The sequence below is a fragment of the Scyliorhinus torazame genome, chromosome 4 (genome assembly GCF_047496885.1).
Source record: "Scyliorhinus torazame isolate Kashiwa2021f chromosome 4, sScyTor2.1, whole genome shotgun sequence".
NCBI lineage: Eukaryota > Metazoa > Chordata > Chondrichthyes > Carcharhiniformes > Scyliorhinidae > Scyliorhinus > Scyliorhinus torazame.
This window is the reverse complement of record NC_092710.1, coordinates 59,160,226-59,184,767: the sequence shown is the minus strand read 5'-3', so window position 1 is coordinate 59,184,767 and position 24,542 is coordinate 59,160,226. Positions and strand designations below refer to the sequence as shown.

Here is a 24,542-nt window from a genome sequence, read left to right as displayed (position 1 = left end):
TGCACTTGAATTCCCGGAATTTTTATTGGCGTTTAAATTATTGGACTGTGTCTGTATTCCCCATGTTGATAGTCTTTTGGTACTGACAGTGGTTCAATCCGGGGAAAGAATATGCCCTAGATAAAATGGCTGCAGATGTAAAACAGTCTCTCCCAGCCACTCTCTCGCAAATGCAAGTAAAAATGCCATGAGACAAAGAATGCGGAATAAATGGTGACTCAATTCCATGGTCGACCAAGCATTTGACGCCAATTGCAAAACAGAGATGGGGTTAATGACAGGAGTTTTGAAAATGGTCATAACCCTAGCCAGTTTGAAGGTGGGGACAAAAGCGTGCCTGGGATGGTGGCCGTAAGCATTTAAACCCCAAAATGCATCAGACATCTTTAATGGGTGTCTGAGGTGTGAGTCAGAGTATCATTATGCGGTGAACTATCCACAATGAAGGAACCGCGTTTTTAAAGTAACTAGAGATGGACTTATCGGAGATTGAAAATGGTGATGGTATCTGCTGTGGTGCAATTGCATTGGTCATAGCGTTTGGATCCAGTAATGAGCATTAGATGGTCCGGTCCGCCAACTGCAGTTTTAGACACAGTGTGTGGAGCGGACTGGCTGAACTGCTATTTGGAACATACCAGTGGCAGGTCGGAGTATGAAAGCACCGATTTGGAATGGCAATACATTATCATCCTACGTTGTGGACCACCCGTTTGTAAGATCGCAGGTTCCGGTGAGGCGGGGGCAGGAAAGGCGGAGGACCTTCTTGTGAACCTTCTCCTGGGCCTGGCGAAGCTTGCCATAAAAACAGGTCCAGGCAGCGGGCGACTGAGGAGTTCATCCGACCGGACTGTCTGCCCCTCTTCCATGGCTTCATTCACGGCCGGGTGTCCCTGGAGAGGGAGCATGCGGTGTCCACGGGAACACTCGAGGCCTTCCTGCTGAGTGGGCACTGCAGGGGTTGGATTGCTCCATTGACCCCAGTTTTCACGTTTTGATTTAATATTTTTGAGTTTCCGTTACTCCTTGGTCTTTTTGGGCTGTGCTCCATTTGTATTTTAGGAGCGGCCCCTTTTAATTTATCCCTCAGTTAATTTCTGTTCTTCTATTTAGTTGATTAACCCCAAAATACATCATTCTGTTTCTCAGTACTGATGTTGTGAGATACTGTTATTGTTAAATCGATCGGCGATGAAGACTGCTCAGATTACATTAGATTCGAAGAATGATCGATTGCGCTCTCATGTTTCGAAAATCTGAGGTTCTACACATTACTCAACCTGGCCATTGCTTACCATTTGAGGAAGCCAGAGATTTCTCATCAACAAAATCGTGAAGTTTTGTTAACCACTGAGAATAAGAATTTGGTAGAAAAAAGATAATCTGGAAATAACGTAGACAGTTTGCACATCCAGTGCCACATTTACTGAAGACTCTACCTCTACATGCAACAGTGCTTGATAAAGGATACGATGACCCGATTGGATAAACCACTGCTCCATGTGAATTCTGCATTAAATATCATGAGGCAACCACGTCCTGTTGTTAGTTTACCACTAGCCAGGTGGCAATAGGCATAACAGTTTGGGACAAGTTTATGGGTATTAATATACTACATCTTATAGATATGGCAAACAAATTTGGCCTATCCACTATTATTATACAGAGTGTTGTGGGGAGGCAAATGATTAGGGTTTACTAACAGCAATCTATTGGGGCAATTAACAATTATTCTTCATTTAGAATTTATTTAGTGCAATACGGTATACTTAAGCAATGTATGGAAATTTTACAAATATGTCAGTTCAAAGCTAACATTGTACCATCTGCAGCAGACAGCCTAAGGGTCAAGCAACATGTTCCAGTTAAAACAGATTTCAGTGACCGTAACAGCTTGTTTGCAGACACAGTCTACAATAATCAGGAAAAAGGTTAACAGCATGTTTTCAGAATGCGACCCAATGACCAGACACAGCCATTGAATCTGGAAACAAGAAGGAAGATTAGGGATGAATTCGTAGAAAGATGAAGGGTAGATAAAGGGAGATAAATTGCAGCTGAGAGCCCGTTTAGTAATTTTATTTAGATATTTGCAGTAATTGATGACATGTTACATAAAATGTTGCTGTAAATCGTGATTGGCATGGGTGGTGCATGCAAAAATCCATTGCAAATGGTTGGGAATTACCGTCCATACCAGTTGGTGTACGCTAGAAATCCAAATATGCTATCCATGTTATCAGATAGCTCAAATTAGTTCTACTTATCTGCTCATCTGGATGCCTTGCATGCAGACAGAAATGCTTCAATTAAAGCTGAGGTCTCAGAGAATTTGGCGAGCCCCAGGCACCGCATAAGGCAATACAATTTCGGCAACGAGATATGGTGTATTATAAAAGGCGTATTACAAGAAGAGAGGAAAGGTCATGGCAAGGTCATGAGGAGTAATGGTAAAATAGTGTTGGTTCAATAAGGTAATCACATTTTTCTGGTACATTCTTCGTGGCTGATTGACACTGGCCATACACTCACAGGTCCTGAAGAGCACATGGAAAGTGAGGAGGCATCATGCACTGGGTAGTTATGAGGGTCAGACTATGAACTAAGTAATACTGAGTCACGGTAACGCTATTGTTCAGAAGGGAAACTATCTAAAGTTATCTAAAGCAAATACATGCTACAGGGGAGCAGTGTGTGCAGGCATGCCAGCCTAATAGGAAGAGCTGTGAACACCTCGAAGATACAAAACAATGGTTAAATGTGCAGGAGCATGGACAAGAGGCAACATCTATGGATTGGGAAAACTATGTGAAATCCAAAAGGCACAGTATCAGTTCTGAAGCAGAACCAAAAAGTCGCCATGACAGCAGAAAAAAACATCACCAACTTGCAGGCGAGGTCCTGCTCGTATGGGAGAGAGATCATAAAGTAGCAGAGATGTAAGTAGAGGCCATAGTTTAACGATAATGAGGCCGAGAGAGCAAGTTGGCGATCTCAATCGAAGTAGAATTCCTCATGACAGATTTTAGTAGCTGCTAAAAAAAAAAAATTGGACAATAAGGTAATTAAGGAAGCCAAACAGAGAGTTAGAAAGTTTGGAACGAATTTGGAGTATGTAACGAAGGACTTGACAGGGGAGCCAGCTTGATCTCACCGGTCTATCTATAGAAAAGGTACTCCCAGACGGCACACGTAAGGCTAAATCAAGATTAGTAGCACAAGGCTTTGAAGAAATTACTTCTCAATCCACCTGTTTATTCTGAACCTCAACATTTCAAGCATGAGTAAATACAAATTTTTCCCTCCCCGCCTCCCCTTCCTTTCATTGGGACGGTGTTCCTGGGATATTGGATGGAGAGTGATTGCCTCGTAAGGGAGGAGGGAGTTCTCGTCATGAAAACTGTTCTTGACCTTGCAGCCCGGGATCCCCGGTAACCACCCTCCCTTCTCTCCCGAGAGGTGAGGATCTCTCCGCCGATGGCGGCACTGGTGCTGCTGTTTGTCATCTCGGTGTTTTCACGTCCTTGAAACAGAAGATGTGGAAACATTTGGTCAGCACGGTTTCCTGAACCCCATGTTGCAGCAGGGAAAGGTCTGCGCCAGAGACGGGGGGTAGAGCAAAACACAGTGAGATTCCTGAGGCAGTTTTTCAACCCCCTCAAAACAACATCACAACCGGACAAAATGTCCCATCGCAGCTGATATGAGTCAAACATCGGAAAAAGGGATTGATTCAGGTCCCTCTACTAATCAGTGAAATTACATTGTCGCATCCTGGTGTTACTGCCCGGACAGTGGATCTATCAGAATCCCAAATAGACTCATTTACCCATCATAAAATGGAGAGCGAAATCACAATGCTTAAGTCCCTCACCTCCTTATAATGGTGTGGAGATGCTGGCGTTGGACTGGGGTGGGCACAGGAAGAAAACTTACAACACCAGGGTAAAGTCCAACAGGTTTGTAGAGGCTGTTTTAGCACACTGGGCTAAATCGCTGGCTTTTAAAGCAGACCAAGGCAGGCCAGCAGCACGGTTCGATTCCCGTACCAGCCTCCCCGAACAGGCGCCGGAATGTGGCGACTAGGGGCTTTTCACAGTAACGTCATTGAAGCCTACTCGTGACAATAAGCAATTTTCATTTCATTAAGCGTTCTCCAAGGCAGCCTTCATGACACACGACAATACAGAATCGCCAAGCAGAAATTGATCGCCAAGTTCCACAAAGCACGAGTACGGCCTCAACCAGGACCTTGGATTCATGTCTCATTACATTCACCCCCCCCCCCCCTATCTGGCTTGGGCTTGCAAAATCCTACCAACCACCCTGGTTTGAGACAATTCACACCTCTTTAACCTGTGATTATCCCCCTCTCCACTTGCACGGTCTGGACCTGTAAAGACGTAATTACCTGCAAAGACTCGCATTCAACGTATCATCTTGCATCATTGAATTTGTCTATATATGTGTTTGTGGAACCCGCCTCTTCACTCACCTGATGAAGGAGCTGCGCTCCGAGAGCTAGTGATTCGAAACAAACCTGTTCGACTTTAACCTGGTGTTGTAAGACATCCTTGTAATGGGTCCATAGAAAGTCACCCCACTATGAAAAGGACCTGGGAGTGGTTGATATAGAGAGGGTGTTACTCCATCTCTAAACCCCGTGCTGGACTTGTCCAGGGAGTGCTTTATGGGGCAGAGTGCAGGGGTGCTTATTCTGTATCTAACACCTTGCTGCACCAGCCTTGGGAGTGCCATGTTCGGAACTTCCTCGGAGCTTCTACCAAGTGGAGTTCAACATGGAACTATATTCCTCACCTAACCGAGGGCTGTAAGCAGTAATCAGCAGTAGGTTTCCTTGCCCTCATTTGACCTGATGCTAAACTGGATTCCCAGGGCAACTCCATCCCGACTGTGCCACCAGCTCTGCTGGTTTTGTCCTACGGATTGTAAAGGAGATATCCGGGAGTGGTGATTGTGGTGTCTGGGACATTGTCAGACCAGGATGATTCCATCAGTATCATTAAGTCAGTTTGGAGATTGGCTAGTCTGTGTGACAGATTGCCCAATTCTGTCCCAAGTTCTGAGATATTCAAAATGAGAAGTTCGTAGGGGCGATAGAGCTGAGTTTATATTGTCCTTTCTGGTGCCTGTGTCCACACACGGTGTTCCTTTGGTTTGATTCAATTTTTAAAAAATGTATTTTATTACAAACATGTCTCGAAACAGGTTACAGTGAACAAACACCCCGGGAAACATACTTCCCTATACAGATTTTTTTCCCTTTTTCCTCTTCTCCCTGAGCTCCGGCTTCTCTGAGACCCCAAATATCGCCACCAAAGGTCCACCTCCTCCTCCACTATCCTGGCTAAGACTACGAACACTCCTGACCAGAATCTTCCCAATTTTTGGCAACCCCAAAATATGTGTGCGTGATTCGCTGGCCCCTGCCCAATCCTCTCACACTCACCTGCTACCCCCTGGAAGAACCCACTCATTCTCGCCCATGTCATATGCACCCTGTGCACCACCTTAAACTGTATCAGGCTCATCCTTGCACAGGAGGAGGTCCCGTTTACCCTACGCAGTGCCTCACTCCATACTCCCCAATTGATCTCCCGTCCCAACTCCGCTCCCCATTTCTCCTTGATCTTCACCACCCGCTCACCTCCCTGCTCCCCCAGCCACTTGTATATATCCCCAATTCTACCCTCACCTTCAAAATCCGGAAGCAGCAGTCGCTCCAGCAGGGTGTATCCCGGCAATCTAGGGAACCTCTTCCAGATCTTTCACGCAAAGTCCTTAACCTGCAGATACCTGAACTCACTCCCCCTCGGCAGCTCTACCCTCTCCCTTAGCTCCTCCAGACTGGCGAACCCTTCCTCCAAATACAGATCCCTCACCTTGACCAATCTGATTCCATATCTTCACTATGGACTGCACCACCGGGCTCCTTGAATACCTACTCGGAGCCATTGGCAATGCTGCCGTCACCATAGCCCTCAAACTAGACCCCTTACAAGATTCCTCCTCCATCTTAACCCACTCTACCTCTCCTCCTTCCCACCACCGCCGCACCTTGTCCACATTCGCCGCCCAATAATAATGAAGTCCCCCCCGCCCCCCCCTCTGCCTCTGTAGCAGAGTCCTTCCCACCCTCGGCACTTTTCCCGCCCACACAAATTCCGAATTCCACTTTCTGAAAAAAGGCCTTTGGTATAAAGATCGGGAGAGCTTGAAAGATAAATAAGAAGCTCGGCAGAATATTAATTTTCACCACTTGAACCCTCACTGTCAGTGTTAAGTGCAATGTATCTCACCCCTTAAGGTCCTCCCTAGCCTCCTCCACCAGCTTTCTTAAGTTCCACTTTTATGGAGCCCCGTCCATTCCCTCGTTACCTGAATCCCCAAATACCTAAACCTATTCCTCCCTACCGTAAATGGCATCCCCCCTAAATTAGCCCGCTGTGCCAGCTCATTCACCAGGAAAACCTCACTTTTCCCTACATTCAGCCTGTACCTTGAGAACCCTCCAAATCTCCCCAGCAAGCCCATAATCCTTCCCATACTCTCCAACGGATCCGAAATATACGGCAAGAGATCACCAATGTTCAGTCTTACTCCTTGATATCCTGCGCTCCCTTATTCACACATAAGGCTGTAAGTTTAACATCGTGTGCTGCACTCACCTGACCTGAAAACATCAGGACATTCATCATTGTTTCCACTCTGAAGCCACGTATCTCACGCCGATTCACCTCCTTCGCAATCTTTTTTTAAAAAATAATTTTTATTAAGGTTTTCACAGAATTTCAATAACAAAATGAAAAAGGAACCCAACAGGGTTAAATACAAAACATAGTCAAAAAAACAACCCTCCATACCCCCCTCCCCATGTACAAAAATAATAAATTAACACCCCAACTTAACACAGAGTCAACATAGCAAATATATGCACCCCTTCAGATCCCCCAGTGTAAATAAACATAAATAAAGTAACCCCCCCCCCCCCCCGAGCTGCTGCTGCCATTGACCAATGTCTATCGTTCTGCCAGGAAGTCTAAGAACGGTTGCCACCGCCTAAAGAACCCTTGTACCGACCCTCTCAAGGCGAATTTCACCCTCTCCAATTTAATGAACCCTGCCATATCGCTGATCCAGGATTCCACGCTTGGGGGCCTCGCATCCTTCCACTGAAGGAGAATCCTTCGCTGGGCTACCAGGGACGCAAAGGCCAGAATTCCGGCCTCTTTCGCCTCCTGCACTCCCGGCTCCTCTGCCACCCCAAATATTGCGAGTCCCCAGCCCGGTTTGACCCTGGATTCGACCACCCTCAACACCGTCCTCGCTACACCCTTCCAAAATTCCTCCAGCGCTGGGCATGCCCAGAACATATGGGTGTGGTTTGCTGGGCTCCCTGAGCACCGAACACACCTGTCCTCACCCCCAAAAAACCGGCTCATCCTTGTCCCGGTCATGTGTGCCCTGTGCAGCACCTTAAACTGTATGAGGCTGAGCCTCGCGCACGAAGATGAAGAGTTCACCCTCCCTAGGGCATCTGCCCACATCCCTTCCTCGATCTCCTCTCCCAACTCCTCCTCCCACTTACCTTTCACCTCCACCACCGAGGCCTCCTCCTCCTCCTGCATCACCTGGTAAGTTTCCGAGATCTTTTCCACTGTTTAGCACAGGGCTAAATCGCTGGCTTTGAAAGCAGACCAAGGCAGGCCAGCAGCACGGTTCAATTCCCATAACAGCCTCCCCGAACAGGCGCCAGAATGTGGCGACTAGGGGCTTTTCACAGTAACTTCATTTGAAGCCTACTTGTGACAATAAGCGATTTTCATCGAGAGCACCCTGTCCTGTACTGTGCGTGGCAACAACCGCGGGAATTCCACCACCTGCCGCCTGGCAAACGCCCTCACCTGTAAGTACCTGAAGGTGTTCCCTGGGGGGAGCCCATACTTCTCCTCCAACTCACCCAGGCTCGCGAACTTCCCGTCCACAAACCGGTCTCCCAACCTTCGTATCCCTGCCCTGTGCCACCCCGAAAACCCTCCATCTGTCCTCCCTGGGATGAACCGGTGATTCCCCTGTATTGGGGTCCACACCAAGGCCCCAACTTCCCCCCTATGCCTCCTCCACTGCCCTCAGATTTTGAGGGCTGCCACCACCACCGGGCTCGTGGTATACCTCCTTGAGAGAGCGGCAGCGGCGCCGTTGCCAGCGCACCCAGACTCGTACCCACAAAGGACGCCGTCTCCAGCCTCTTCCATGCAGCCCCCTCCCCCTCCATCACCCACTTACGCACCATTGTCGCATTGGCAGCCCAGTAGTACCCACAGAGGTTGGGCAGCGCCAGTCCCCCCCTATCTCTACTCCACTCCAGGAACACCCTTCTCACCCTCAGAGTCCCTCGCGCCCACACAAACCCCATTATGCTCCTGTTGACCCGCCTAAAGAAGGCCTTCGGGATAAACACTCATAGAACATAGAATATAGAAAATACAGCACAGAACAGGCCCTTCGGCCCACGATGTTGTGCCGAACCTTTGTCCTAGATTAATCATAGATTATCATTGAATCTACAGTACAGAAGGAGGCCATTCGGCCCCCCGAGCCTGCACCAGCCCCCGGAAAGAACACCCCACCCAAACTCAACACTTCCACCCAATACCAAGGGCAATTTGGACATTAAGGGCAATTTATCATTGGCCAATTCACCTAACCCGCACATCTTTGGACTGTGGGAGGAAACTGGAGCACCCGGAGAAAACCCACGCAGACACGGGGAGGATGTGCAGACTCCGCACAGACAATGACCCAAGCTGGAATCGAACCTGGGACCATGGATCTGTGAAGCAATTGTGCTATCCACAATGCTACCGTGCTGCCCTTAAGAATAAATAAATCTACACTATATCATTTTCCCGTAATCCATGTACCTATCCAACAGCTGCTTGAAGGTCCCTAATGTTTCCGACTCAACTACTTCCACAAGCAGTGCATTCCATGCCCCCACTACTCTCTGGGTAAAGAACCTACCTCTGATATCCCTCCTATATCTTCCACCTTTCACCTTAAATTTATGTCCCCTTGTAATGGTGTGTTCCACCTGGGGAAAAAGTCTCTGACTGTCTACTCTATCTATTCCCCTGATCATCTTATAAACCTCTATCAAGTCGCCCCTCATCCTTCTCCGCTCTAATGAGAAAAGGTCTAGCACCCTCAACCTTTCTTCGTAAGACCTACTCTCCATTCCAGGCAACATCCTGGTAAATCTTCTTTGCACCTTTTCCAGAGCTTCCACATCCTCCCTAAAATGAGGCGACCAGAACTGTACACAGTACTCCAAATGTGGCCTTACCAAAGTTTTGTACAGCTGCATCATCACCTCACGGCTCTTAAATTCAATCCCTCTGTTAATGAACGCGAGCACACCATAGGCCTTCTTCACAGCTCTATCCACTTGAGTGGCAACTTTCAAAGATGTATGAACATAGACCCCAAGGTCTCTCTGCTCCTCCACAATGCCAAGAACTCTACCGTTAACCCTGTATTCCGCATTCATATTTGTCCTTCCAAAATGGACAACCTCACACTTTTCAGGGTTAAACTCCATCTGCCACTTCTCAGCCCAGCTCTGCATCCTATCTATGTCTCTTTGCAGCCGACAACAGCCCTCCTTACTATCCACAACTCCACCAATCTTCGTATCGTCTGCAAATTTACTGACCCACCCTTCAACTCCCTCATCCAAGTCATTAATGAAAATCACAAACAGCAGAGGACCCAGAACTGATCCCTGCGGTACACCACTGGTAACTGGGATCCAGGCTGAATATTTGCCATCCACCACCACTCTCTGACTTCTATCGGTTAGCCAGTTCGTTATCCAACTGGCCAAATTTCCCACTATCCCATGCCTCCTTACTTTGTGCAGAAGCCTACCATGGGGAACTTTATCAAATGCCTTACTAAAATCCATGTACACTACATCCACTGCTTTACCTTCATCCACATGCTTGGTCACCTCCTCAAAGAATTCAATAAGATTTGTAAGGCAAGACCTACCCCTCACAAATCCGTGCTGACTATCCCTAATCAAGCAGTGTCTTTCCAGATGCTCAGAAATCCTATCCTTCAGTACCCTTTCCATTACTTTGCCTACCACCGAAGTAAGACTAACTGGCCTGTAATTCCCAGGGTTATCCCTAGTTCCTTTTTTGAACAGGGGCACAACATTCGCCACTCTCCAATCCCCTGGTACCACCCCTGTTGACAGTGAGGACGAAAAGATAATTGCCAACGGCTCTGCAATTTCATCTCTTGCTTCCCATAGAATCCTTGGATATATCCCGTCAGGCCCGGGGGACTTGTCTATCCTCAAGTTTTTCAAAATGCCCAACACATCTTCCTTCCTAACAAGTATTTCCTCGAGCTTACCAATCTGTTTCACACTGTCCTCTCCAACAATACCGCCCCTCTCATTTGTAAATACAGAAGAAAAGTACTCATTCAAGACCTCTCCTATCTCTTCAGACTCAATACACAATCTCCCGCTACTATCCTTGATCGGACCTACCCTCGCTCTAGTCATTCTCATATTTCTCACATATGTGTAAAAGGCCTTGGGGTTTTCCTTGATCCTACCCGCCAAAGATTGTTCATGCCCTCTCTTAGCTCTCCTAATCCCTTTCTTCAGTTCCCTCCTGGCTATCTTGTATCCCTCCAATGCCCTGTCTGAACCTTGTTTCTTCAGCCTTACATAAGTCACCTTTTTCCTCTTAACAAGACATTCAACCTCTCTTGTCAACCATGGTTCCCTCACTCGACCATCTCTTCCCTGCCTGACAGGGACATACATATCAAGGACACGTAGCACCTGTTCCTTGATCAAGTTCCACATTTCACTTGTGTCCTTCCCTGCCAGCCTATGTTCCCAACTTATGCACTTCAATTCTTGTCTGACAACATCGTATTTACCCTTCCCCCAATTGTAAACCTTGCCCTGTTGCACGTACCTATCCCTCTCCATTACTAAAGTGAAAGTCACAGAATTGTGGTCACTATCTCCAAAATGCTCCCCCACTAACAAATCTATCACTTGCCCTGGTTCATTACCCAGTACTAAATCCAATATTGCCCCTCCTCTGGTTGGACAATCTACATACTGTGTTAGAAAAGCTTCCTGGACACACTGCACAAACACCACCCCATCCAAACTATTTGATCTAAAGAGTTTCCACTCAATATTTGGGAAGTTAAAGTCGCCCATGACTACTACCCTATGACTTCTGCACCTTTCCAAAATCTGTTTCCCAATCTGTTCCTCCACATCTCTGCTACTATTGGGGGGCCTATAGAAAACGCCTAACAAGGTGACTGCTCCTTTCCTATTTCTGACTTCAACCCATACTACCTCAATAGGGTGATACTCCTCAAACTGCCTTTCTGCAGCTGTTATACTATCTCTAATTAATAATGCCACCCCCCCCCCCCACCTCTTTTACCACCCTCCCTAATCTTATTGAAACATCTATAACCAGGGACCTCCAACAACCATTTCTGCCCCTCTTCTATCCGAGTTTCCGTGATGGCCACCACATCGTAGTCCCAAGTACCGATCCATGCCTTAAGTTCACCCACCTTATTCCTGATGCTTCTTGCGTTGAAGTATACACACTTCAACCCATCTCCGTGCCTGCAAATACTCTCCTTTGTCAGTGTTCCCTTCCCCACTGCCTCATTACAAGCTTTGGCGTCCTGAATATCGGGAACCTTGGGAGCACCGTCATTTTGATTGACTGCACCCTACCCGCCAAGGACAGCGGCAACGCGTCCCACCTCTTGAACTCCTCCTCCATTTGCTCCACCAGCCTTGTGAAATTAAGCCTATGCAGGGCCCCCCAGCTCCTGGCCACCTGGACCCCCAAATACCTGAAGCTCCTCTCCGCCCTTTTGAGTGGGAGCTCGCCAATCCCCCTCTCCTGGTCCCCTCTCGCTCTTCCCCAAGTTGAGCTTGTATCCCGAGAAATCCCCGAATTCCCTGAGGATCCTGATTACCTCCGGCATTCCCCCCACCGGGTCCACCACATAGAGCAGCAAGTCGTCCGCATAGAGCGACACCCTATGCTCCTCCCCACCCCGCACCAACCCCCTCCAGTTCCTCGACTCCCTCAGTGCCATAGCCAGGGGTTCAATCGCCAGCGCGAAGAGCAGGGGGGACAGGGGACACCCCTGCCTCGTCCCTCGCTGCAACCGAAAGTACTCAGACCTTCTCCTGTTCGTGGCCACACTCGCCATCGGGACCTCATACAACAGCCTGACCCACCTGACAAACCCCTCCCCAAACCCAAACCTCTTCAGCACCTCCCACAGGTACCCCACTCTACCCTATCGAAGGCTTTCTCAGCGTCCATCGCCACCACTATATCCACCTCCCCCTCCCTCGCATCATGATAACGTTCAGAATCCTCCGCACATTCACGTTCAACTGTCTCCCCTTCACAAACCCCGCCTGGTCTTCATGGATGATCTGCGGCACACAATCCTCAATCCTCGTGGCTAAGACCTTCGCCAGCACCTTGGCATCTACATTTAGCAAGGAAATCGGTCTGTAAGACCCACACTGCAGGGGATCCTTGTCCCGCTTCAGGATCAAGGAGATCAGTGCCCGGGACATCATCAGGAGCAAAGGCCCCCCTCCCTTGCCTCATTAAAGGTCCTAACTAGCAACGGGCCCAACAGGTCCATATATTTTTATAGAATTTGACCGGGAAACCGTCCGGCCCCGGTGCCTTCCCCACCTGCATGCTTCCTATCCCTTTGATCAGCTCCTCCAGCCCAATCGGGGCCCCCAATCCCGACACCAGTCCCTCCTCCACCTTCGGAAACCTCAATTGGTCCAGAAAGCGGCCCATCCCTCCCTCCTCCAGTGGGGGCTCAGACCGATACAATTCCTTACAAAAGTCTCTGAAGACCCCATTGATGCCAACCCCACTCCGCACCACGCTCCCTCCCCTGTCCTTAACTCCCCCGATCTCCCTAGCTGCGTCCCGCTTCCGAAGCTGATGCGCCAGCATCCGGCTTGCCTTTTCCCCACACTCATAAATCGCCCCCTGGGCCTTCCTCCACTGCACCTCCGCCTTCCTGGTGGTCACCAGGTCGAATTCGGCCTGGAGGCTATGCCTCTTCCTCAACAGTCCTTCCTCAGGCACCTCCACATACCTCCTGTCTACCCTCACCATCTCCCCCACCAGCCTCTCCCTCTCCCTCTGCTCCCTCCGCTCCTTGTGGGCCCTAATGGAGATCAGCTCTCCCCTAACCACCGCCTTCAGCGCCTCCCATACCATCCCCACTCGGACCTCCCCGTTGTCGTTGGCCTCCAGGTACCTCTCTATGCTTCCTCGGACCCGCTCGCTCACCACCTCGTCCGCCAACAGTCCCACCTCCAAGCGCCACAACGGGCGCTGGTCCCTCTCCTCCCCCAGCTCTAAGTCCACCCAATGCGGGGCGTGATCCGAAATGGCTATCGCCGAGTACTCGGTCTCCTCTACTCTCGCTGTCAGCGCCCTGCTCAAAATGAAAAAGTTGATCCGGGAATAAGCCTTATGGACATGTGAGAAGAATGAAAATTCCCTAGCCCCCGGCCTTGCAAATCTCCAAGGGTCCACCTCTCCCATCTGGTCCATAAACCCCCTCAGCACTCTAGCCGCCGCCGGTCTCCTACCCGTCCTAGACCTGGAGCGATCGAGTGCCGGATCCAGCACCGTGTTAAAGTCTCCCCCCATTATCAGGCCCCCCACTTCCAAGTCTGGGATCCGACCCAACATGCGCCGCATAAAACCCGCATCGTCCTCGATGACCAGCACCACCCTCTCTCCCTGCAGCTTACCACTAACCATTACGTACCTACCGCCAATGTCTGCCACAATGCTCGACGCCTCGAACGACACCTTCTTTCCCACCAAGATCGCCACCCCTCGATTTTTGGCATCCAGCCCCGAATGAAACACCTGACCTACCCACCCTTTCCTCAATCTTACCTGGTCTGCCACCTTCAGGTGTGTCTCTTGGAGCATAACCACATCCACCTTCAGCCCCTTCAGGTGCGCGAACACCCGGGCCCGCTTGACCGTCCCGTTCAGTCCCCTTACATTCCAGGTTATCAGCCGGATCAGGGGGCTACCCGCCCCCCCCTCCCCCGCCGACTAGCCATGACCCCTCCTCGGCCAGCCACGCGCCCGCACCCCACACCCGGCCCGTTCCCCATGGCGGCAGACCCCCGTCTCGACCCCCCCCACTCGCTCCAGCTCCCCCTTGACCATAGCAGCAGCAACTCGACCCCCCCCCCCCCCCGGGCTAGGACCCCTCCTAGCAGCTTTACTCCCCCCATTGCACTTCCGCAAGTCAGCTGACTCCTGCTGACCCCGGCCACTCCCGCCTCTCCTTCGACTCCTCCCGTTGTGTGACACACCCTCCTCTTCCATTCCCCATCCGCAGGCTCTCCCCGTCCCCCTTCCATCCTAAGCTCGGGAAACAACCCTCGCTTCCCCGGCCTGGCCCCGCCCCCTCCAGTCTTCAGCACGGGAAATAGCCCGCGCTTTCCACCTACCCGGCCCCGCCACCTCTGACGCAGCTCCTTTTACAGGCCCAGTCCCCTCACCCCCGACTCGGGCCTCCCCCTCCCCGCGGGGCCCCATCACACTGCCGGCCATCCACCCGTTCCATTTGCTTACCCCCCTCCAAGAGCCCCCCCGACCAACCCAACCTAAACAGTGCCCAACCCGTCCTAACCACCCTCACCCAACCAGAAAGAAAAAAGAAAAATCAAGAGCAAAGGACCCCCCTCAAAAAGTAACATATCAGCTTATCGATAGAAGCCTTCATCGGCCAAGCAGGTCCGCTTTAATCTCCCTAAAACAGCGCTGGATAATCTCCTGTTGCTCCTGTGCCCACTGCATCCACGCTGCCTGGTCCCCGCCCGCCGCCATTTTGTTCTTCTTCCCTCGCACCTTCTTCGGGTCCACCACCACCCCGCTCCTGGTAAAAGCCATATACTGTCGGGGAACTATTGTACTCTCCTTCCCACACCGGGAAACATCGAAAAAAATCTGTTGGTGGCCCTGGAAAGAGCCCAAAAGTCTGTATTTTGCAGGAGCTGCCAAATGTGCGACTTAGCTCCTCTTAGCCGCAACCGAAAGTCCCTCCTTGGCAATCTTGGGATCACTTTTTAAAAATGTATTTTATTACAAACATGTATCAAAACAGGTTACAGCAAATAAACACCTCGGGAAACATACTCCCCAACAATTAACTGTACAGATTTTTCCCCTTTGGGATAAAGTTTGGGAGCGTCTGAAAAATAAACAAGAACCTCGGCAGAATATTCATTTTCAGCATTTGGACCCTCCACGCCAACGTCAACTGTAGCGTATCCCACCTCTTAACATCCTCCCTGGCTTCCTCCACCAGCTTTGTTAAGTTCCACTTATGGAGCCCCATCCATTCCCTCGCTACCTGAATCTCCAAAGACCTAAACCTATCCTTCACTACCATAAATGGCATTCCCCCTAAATATGCCTGCTGTCCCAGCTCATTCACCAAGAAAACCTTGCTTTCCCCTACATTCAGTTTATACCCCAAGAATCCTCCAAACCTCCCGAGCAGTCCCATTATCCTTGCCATACTCTCCAATGGATCCAAAATATACAGCAACAGGTCATCGGCATAGAGTGGCACCCGATGCTCCCTCTGTCCCCTCACATTCTCCCGCCACTCTGCCGACCCCCTGAGAGCCATCGCCAATGGCTCCATGTGCCAGGGCAAACAGCAACGGCGACAGCGGGCACCCCTGCCTCATACCCCTGTGTAAGTCAAAGCTCCACAAACTCATTATTCGTCCTCATGCTCACCGTTGGTGCCACCTACAGCAACCACACCCACACCACAAATCTTGGCCCAAACCAAAAACCTCCCAAAATATTGAACAAGTACCCCCACTCCACCCGGTCAAATGCTTTCTCCGCGTCCGTGGACACCATCACCTCCGGTGCCAGAGCCCCCGACGGATTCATCACTACATTCAACAGCCGTCTTATATAACCCGTGAGCTGCCTGCCCTTCACGAAGCCTGTTGGCCTTCTGCAACCACCCCCGGGACACACTCCTCCATCCTCCCCACCACAATGTAGCCAATACTTTCACATCCTTGTTCAATAGTGATATGGGCCTACATGGCCCACATTCCACTGGGTCCTTCACCTTTTTTGGGATTAATGTGATTACTACCTGTGTCATTGTCTCTGGCAACTCTCTTTTTCAACGCGTCTTTAAATGCCCCCAACAGGTCCGTCGCACATTCCTTATAAACTTGCGCTGGGTACCCACCCGGCCCAGGGTCCTTCCCCAACTTCATACCCCTGGTACTATCCAGCACCTCGCTCAGCCCGAGGGGCTCCTCCAACATCTGCCTCTTTGCTTCCTCCACCTGGGGAAAATGCAGTTTGTGCAGAAATCGCCCCATGTCCCCCTCCCCCCCTCCCGGGTCTGCCTCTTACATCCCCTGGTAGTACTCCCTAAATGCCTCGTTTATCTTCTCGGCTCCGACACCACATCTCCAGCCCCAGTCCATATCTTCAGTATTTCCCTGGATGCGGCCTGCCTCCGCAGCTGTGGCAGCATGCGGTTCGCCTTCTCCCCATGGTCATATTGCACCCCTCTAGCCATACGCAGTTGCCCTGCCGCCCTCCCCGTTGTCAAACTGCCCCTGCAGGAGAAGAGCCCCTGCAAAGTTTCCCTCCTCGCCAATCCACATCATGTCCAGTTGGTGTCACTTCGGTTTTGGGACAGGGGAACATCTGCACATGTTCCAAAACCACACTGGAATCATTCACACTGTAACAATAGTCGGCCATTCAGTCCATCGATCCTGTTGCGGAGGAACAGGAAAAGGCCATTCAGTCTGTGGAACATTTATTTAGCATCAGGAGTGGGCAGTGCAATGTCATTAACATGTAATTTGCGAGCTGCAAAAAAAACTCAATTGAATAACCTTGTCAAACATGTACCTTAATTCCCTTTCCCCAAAACCTATCAAGTGCCCTCTCCAATGCCCCAGTTGGCCCACCATAACCTTGAATGTTACGATGTGCCAAGTACACATTCAGCTACTTTTTAAAGGATGTGAGGTATCCCACCTCTACCACCCTCCCAGGCAGTGCATTCCGGACCGTCACCACCCTCTGGGTAAAAACGTTTCCCTCAAAACCCCCCTAAACCTCCCACCCCACACTGTGCCCCCTCGTAACTGACCCTTCAACTAAGGGGAACAGCTGTTCCCTATCCACCCTGTCCATGCCCTAAATGATTGAAATGCATGTCACCCATGCATCGATCAGGGCCAATCCACCTACCCTGCACACCTTTGAACACTATGGGGCAATTTAGCATGGCCAATCTCCCTGACCCGCATATCTTTGCTCAGTAATAATCTTTATTGTTACAAGTAGGTTTACATTAACACTGCAATGAAGTTACTGTGAAAAGCCCCTGAGGGAAATTTAGTATGATCAATCCAGCTAGCCTGCACATTTTTGAGCTTTGACGGACAATTTAGCATAGCCAATCACCTAAACCCCAATCAAATCCTTTCACTCCAGAATACAAAGGCGATCGCAGGGCGATATTACCTCCGGATTAATAATCGAGATGGATTCGAATCCCACCAGGGCAGATGGTCAAATTTTAATCGAATGCAAAATCTGGAATCAAAAGTCTACCGATGAGGTCAAATTGTTGTTAAATGACATTTAGTGAAGAAAATCTGGCATCCTTACCTGATCTATTTGTGACTCTAGAACTATTCGTAACATGGTTTATACTTAAAAGCCCTCTGAATGGCCTGGTACGTTGGTCTGTTCAAGGTAATTTGGGATGGAAATAAAATGCTATCCCAGCCTTATATGTTATCGTGTTTCCCCCACGCTTTCAAACCCAATCTGTCCCTCACTGAGATGAGGTGATAACATACAAACACATTGCTCCAAATGCAGTTTACTCTGTCCCAGGGGGACTGCCAGCTACAGTACCGTCTCCCCACTTTTGTGTTTCAAACCGATTGGGCAAAAACGTGGTGGAATTTTTCTTCTTTGTTTTGACTGCAGTTCGCTCGATAAGATCTGAACTTTGATCAATTGGTGTTTGCAGTTCCTGGTGAATCGATGTTCAGGACATTTGTGAGGAGAAATTGAAGTTCGTAAACAGAAAGCAGCGGAGCGAGGTAAGTTATTTCTTTTTGCTTACGGAATGGAGGTGTGAAATATTCCAAATAGTGTGTGATTGGTATGGATTGGCCAGGGTGTAGATTTTTGAAAGGAAATCTATCTCCGAGCGTGAGTATTACTGGAAAGGCCACCAGTTGAGTCACATCACTAATTCCCCTCGCTGAGGTGTTAATGGGCCTACTTATTGAAGTGTTGCAGTTTGTTTGTTGCCAGTGTTGTTTGGTCCAGCTTGTAGCATTCTGGCGGAAATCACTCTGAGGAAAACGATATTAACCCCCATCAGATTGCTTTGGAAAGTAAAGTTAGCGTTTCACCAAATACCTCCTGCAATAGCCCACACCGGTGAAGAAGATACACAGTTTGGAAATAAAGTGAGAAGACGGAATGTATTTTCCACTAAGAATGGCGGTACACAGAACAGTGAAGAACTCCCTCAGTACTCACACTCCAACATTGCAGCGCTCCCTCAGTACTCACACTCTGACAGTGCGGCACTCCCTCAGTGCTGACTCTCTGACAGTGCAGCACTCCCTCAGTACTGACTCGCTGACAGTGCAGCACTCCCTCAGTACTGACTCTCTGACAGTGCAGCGCTCCCTCAGTACTGACCCTCTGACAGTGCAGCACTCCCTCAGTGCTGACTCTCTGACAGTGCAGCACTCCCTCAGTACTGACCCTCTTACAGTGCAACACTCCCTCAGTACTGACTCTCTGACAGTGCAGCGCTCCCTCAGTACTGACCCTCTGACAGTGCAGAACTCCCTCAGTACTGACCCTCTGACAGTGCGGCACTCCCTCAGTACTGACTCTCTGACAGTGCAGCACTCCCTCAGTACTGACTCTCTGACAGTGCAGCACTCCCTCAGTACTGACCCTCTGACAGTGCAGCACTCCCTCCGTACTGACACTCTGACAGTGCAGCACTCCCTCAGTACTGACCCTCTGACAGTGCAGCCCTCAGTACTGACCCTCTGACAGTGCAGCACTCCCTCAGTACTGACCCTCTGACAGTGCAGCACTCCCTCAGTACTGACTCTCTGACAGTGCAGCGCTCCCTCAGTACTGACCCTCTGACAGTGCAGCACTCCCTCAGTGCTGACTCTCTGACAGTGCAGCACTCCCTCAGTACTGACCCTCTTACAGTGCAACACTCCCTCAGTACTGACTCTCTGACAGTGCAGCGCTCCCTCAGTACTGACCCTCTGACAGTGCAGAACTCCCTCAGTACTGACCCTCTGACAGTGCGGCACTCCCTCAGTACTGACTCTCTGACAGTGCAGCACTCCCTCAGTACTGACTCTCTGACAGTGCAGCACTCCCTCAGTACTGACCCTCTGACAGTGCAGCACTCCCTCCGTACTGACACTCTGACAGTGCAGCACTCCCTCAGTACTGACCCTCTGACAGTGCAGCCCTCAGTACTGACCCTCTGACAGTGCAGCACTCCCTCAGTACTGACCCTCTGACAGTGCAGCACTCCCTCAGGACTGACCCTCTGACAGTGCAGCACTCCCTCCGTACTGACACTCTGACAGTGCAGCACTCCCTCAGTACTGACCATCCGACAGTGCAGCCCTCAGTACAGACCCTCTGACAGTGCAGCACTCCCTCAGTACTAACACTCCAACATTGCAGCGCTCCCTCAGTTCTGACCCTCTGACAGTGTAGCACTGCCTCAGTACTGACCCTCTGACAGTGCAGCGCTCCCTCAGTACTGACCCTCTGACAGTGTAGCACTCCCTCAGTACTGACCCTCTGACAGTGCAGCACTCCCACAGTACTGACTCTCTGACAGTGCAGCACTCCCTCAATACTGACCCTCTGACAGTGCAGCACTCCCTCAGTACTGACTCTCTGACAGTGCAACACTCCCTCAGTACTGAATCTCTGACAGTGCAGCACTCCCTCAGTACTGACCCTCTGACAGTGCAGCACTCCCTCAGTACTGACTCTCTGATAGTGCAGCACTCCCTCAGTACTGACTCTCTGACAGTGCAGCACTGCCTCAGTACTGACTCTCTGACAGTGCAGCACTCGCTCAGTACAGACCCTCTGACAGTGCAGCACTCCCTCAGTACTGACCCTCTGACAGTGCAGCACTCCCTCAGAACAGACCCTCTGACAGTGCAGCACTCCCTCAGCACAGACCCCTGACAGTGCAGCACTCCCTCAGTACTGACCCTCTGACAGTGCAGCACTCCCTCAGTACTGACTCTCTGATAGTGCAGCACTGCCTCAGTACTGACACTCTGACAGTGCAGCACTCCCTCAGTACTGACTCTCTGATAGTGCAGCACTGCCTCAGTACTGACTCTCTGACAGAGCAGCACTCCCTCAGTACAGACCCTCTGACAGTGCAGCACTCCCTCAGTACTGACCCTCTGATAGTGCAGCACTCCCTCAGAACAGACCCTCTGACAGTGCAGCACTCCCTCAGTACAGACCCCTGACAGTGCAGCACTCCCTCAGTACCGACCCTCTGATAGTGCAGCACTCCCTCAGTACTGACCCTCTGACAGTGCAGCACTCCCTCAGTACGGACCCTCTGACAGTGCAACGCTCCCTCAGTACTGACTCTCTGACAGTGCAGCACTCCCTCAGTACTGACCCTCTGACAGTGCAACACTCCCTCAGTACTGACCCTCTGACAGTGCAGCACTCCCTCAGTACTGACCCTCTGACAGTGCAGCAGTCCCTCAGTACTGACCCTCTGACAGTGCAGCACTCACTCAGTACAAACCCTCTGACAGTGCAGAACTCCCTCAGTACTGACCCTCTGACAGTGCAACACTCCTTCAGTACTAACACTCCAACATTGCAGCACTCCCTCAGTACTGACCCTCTGCCAGTGCAGCACTCCCTCAGTACTGACTCTCTGACAGTGCTGCATTGCCTCAGTACATCCCCTGACAGTGCAGCACTCCCTCAGTACAAACCCTCTCACAGTGCAGCACTCCCTCAGTACTGACTCTCTGACAGTGCAGCACTGCCTCAGTACAGACACCTGACAGTGCAGCACTCCCTCAGTACTGACCCTCTGACAGTGCAGCGCTCCCTCAGTACTGACCCTCTGACAGTGCAGCACTCCCTCAGTACAGACCCCTGAAAGTGCAGCACTCCCTCAGTACTGACCCTCTGACAGTGCAGCACTCCCTCAGTACTGACTATCTGACAGTGCAGCTCTCCCTCAGTACTGACTCTCTGACAGTGCAACACTCCCTCAGTACTGACCCTCTGACAGTGCAGCACTCCCTCAGTACTGACTCTCTGACAGTGCAGCACTCCCTCAGTACTGACCCTCTGACAGTGCAGCACTCGCTCATTACTGACCCTCTGACAGTGCAGCACTCCCTCAGTACGGGCTCTCTGACAGTGCAGCACTCCCTCAGTACTGACCCTCTGACAGTTCAGCACTCCCTCAGTACTGACTCTCTGACAGTTCAGCACTCCCTCAGTACTGACCATCCGACAGTGCAGCACCCCCTCAGTACTGACCCTCTGACAGTGCAGCACTCCCTCAGTACTGACTCTCTGACAGTGCAGCACTCCCTCAGTACTGACTCTCTGACATTGCAGCACTCCCTCAGTACAGACTCTCTAACAGTGCAACACTCCCTCAGTACTAACACTCCAGCAGTGCAACACTCCCTCAGTACTGACCGTCTGACAGTGCAGCACTTCCTCAGTACAGACTCTCTGACAGTGCAGCACTCCCTCAGTACTAACACTCCAGCAGTGCGGCACTCCCTCAGTACTGAGCCTCTGACAGTGCAGCACTCCCTCAGTACTGACCCTCTGACAGTGCTGCACTCCCTCAGTACTGACTCTCTGACAGTGCAGCACTCCCTCAGTACAGACTCTGTGACAGTGCAGCACTCCTTCAGTACTGACTCTCTGACAGTGCAGCACTGCCTCAGTACTGACTCTCTGACAGTGCAGCACTCGCTCAGTACAGACCCTCTGACAGTGCAGCACTCCCTCAGTACTGACCCTCTGACAGTGCAGCACTCCCTCAGAACAGACCCTCTGACAGTGCAGCACTCCCTCAGCACAGACCCCTGACAGTGCAGCACTCCCTCAGTACTGACCCTCTGACAGTGCAGCACTCCCTCAGTACTGACTCTCTGATAGTGCAGCACTGCCTCAGTACTGACACTCTGACAGTGCAGCACTCCCTCAGTACTGACTCTCTGATAGTGCAGCACTGCCTCAGTACTGACTCTCTGACAGAGCAGCACTCCCTCAGTACAGACCCTCTGACAGTGCAGCACTCCCTCAGTACTGACCCTCTGATAGTGCAGCACTCCCTCAGAACAGACCCTCTGACAGTGCAGCACTCCCTCAGTACAGACCCCTGACAGTGCAGCACTCCCTCAGTACCGACCCTCTGATAGTGCAGCACTCCCTCAGTACTGACCCTCTGACAGTGCAGCACTCCCTCAGTACGGACCCTCTGACAGTGCAACGCTCCCTCAGTACTGACTCTCTGACAGTGCAGCACTCCCTCAGTACTGACCCTCTGACAGTGCAACACTCCCTCAGTACTGACCCTCTGACAGTGCAGCACTCCCTCAGTACTGACCCTCTGACAGTGCAGCAGTCCCTCAGTACTGACCCTCTGACAGTGCAGCACTCACTCAGTACAAACCCTCTGACAGTGCAGAACTCCCTCAGTACTGACCCTCTGACAGTGCAACACTCCTTCAGTACTAACACTCCAACATTGCAGCTCTCCCTCAGTACTGACCCTCTGCCAGTGCAGCACTCCCTCAGTACTGACTCTCTGACAGTGCTGCATTGCCTCAGTACATCCCCTGACAGTGCAGCACTCCCTCAGTACAAACCCTCTCACAGTGCAGCACTCCCTCAGTACTGACTCTCTGACAGTGCAGCACTGCCTCAGTACAGACACCTGACAGTGCAGCACTCCCTCAGTACTGACCCTCTGACAGTGCAGCGCTCCCTCAGTACTGACCCTCTGACAGTGCAGCACTCCCTCAGTACAGACCCCTGAAAGTGCAGCACTCCCTCAGTACTGACCCTCTGACAGTGCAGCACTCCCTCAGTACTGACTATCTGACAGTGCAGCTCTCCCTCAGTACTGACTCTCTGACAGTGCAACACTCCCTCAGTACTGACCCTCTGACAGTGCAGCACTCCCTCAGTACTGACTCTCTGACAGTGCAGCACTCCCTCAGTACTGACCCTCTGACAGTGCAGCACTCGCTCATTACTGACCCTCTGACAGTGCAGCACTCCCTCAGTACGGGCTCTCTGACAGTGCAGCACTCCCTCAGTACTGACCCTCTGACAGTTCAGCACTCCCTCAGTACTGACTCTCTGACAGTTCAGCACTCCCTCAGTACTGACCATACGACAGTGCAGCACCCCCTCAGTACTGACCCTCTGACAGTGCAGCACTCCCTCAGTACTGACTCTCTGACAGTGCAGCACTCCCTCAGTACTGACTCTCTGACATTGCAGCACTCCCTCAGTACAGACTCTCTAACAGTGCAACACTCCCTCAGTACTAACACTCCAGCAGTGCAACACTCCCTCAGTACTGACCGTCTGACAGTGCAGCACTTCCTCAGTACAGACTCTCTGACAGTGCAGCACTCCCTCAGTACTAACACTCCAGCAGTGCGGCACTCCCACAGTACTGAGCCTCTGACAGTGCAGCACTCCCTCAGTACTGACCCTCTGACAGTGCTGCACTCCCTCAGTACTGACTCTCTGACAGTGCAGCACTCCCTCAGTACAGACTCTGTGACAGTGCAGCACTCCTTCAGTACTAACCCTCTGACAGTGCAGCACTCCCTCAGTACAGACTCTCTGACAGTGCAGCACTCCCTCAGTACTGACCCTCTGACAGTGCAGCCCTCCCTCAGTAGTGACACTCTGACAGTGCAGCACTCCCTCAGTACTGACCCTCTGACAGTGCGGCACTCCATCAGTACTGACTCTCAGACAGTGCAGCACTCCCTCAGTACTGACTCTCTGACATTGCAGCACTCCCTCAGTACAGACTCTCTGACAGTGCAGCACTCCCTCAGTACTGACCCTCTGACAGTGCAGCCCTCCCTCAGTACTGACACTCTGACAGTGCAGCACTCCCTCAGTACTGACCCTCTGACAGTGCGGCACTCCGTCAGTACTGACCCTCTGACAGTGCAGCACTCCCTCAGTACTGACTCTCTGACAGTGCAGCACTCCCTCAGTACAGACTCTCTGACAGTGCAGCACTCCCTCAGT

General features: G+C 51.1%; 1 long non-coding RNA gene across 1 annotated transcript in view; it reads right to left on the bottom strand.

The window, feature by feature from the left end:
- Positions 1-1,397: 1,397 nt before the first annotated feature.
- The window catches only part of LOC140410246 (uncharacterized), an 88,490-nt gene continuing 65,345 nt past the window's right edge, over positions 1,398-24,542 (bottom strand). The window contains exons 2-3 of the long non-coding RNA XR_011940590.1: positions 6,690-6,770; positions 1,398-3,523 (exon numbers count right to left, since the gene is read on the bottom strand). This is a non-coding gene — a long non-coding RNA (uncharacterized lncRNA). The remainder of the gene's footprint in view (positions 3,524-6,689; positions 6,771-24,542) is intronic.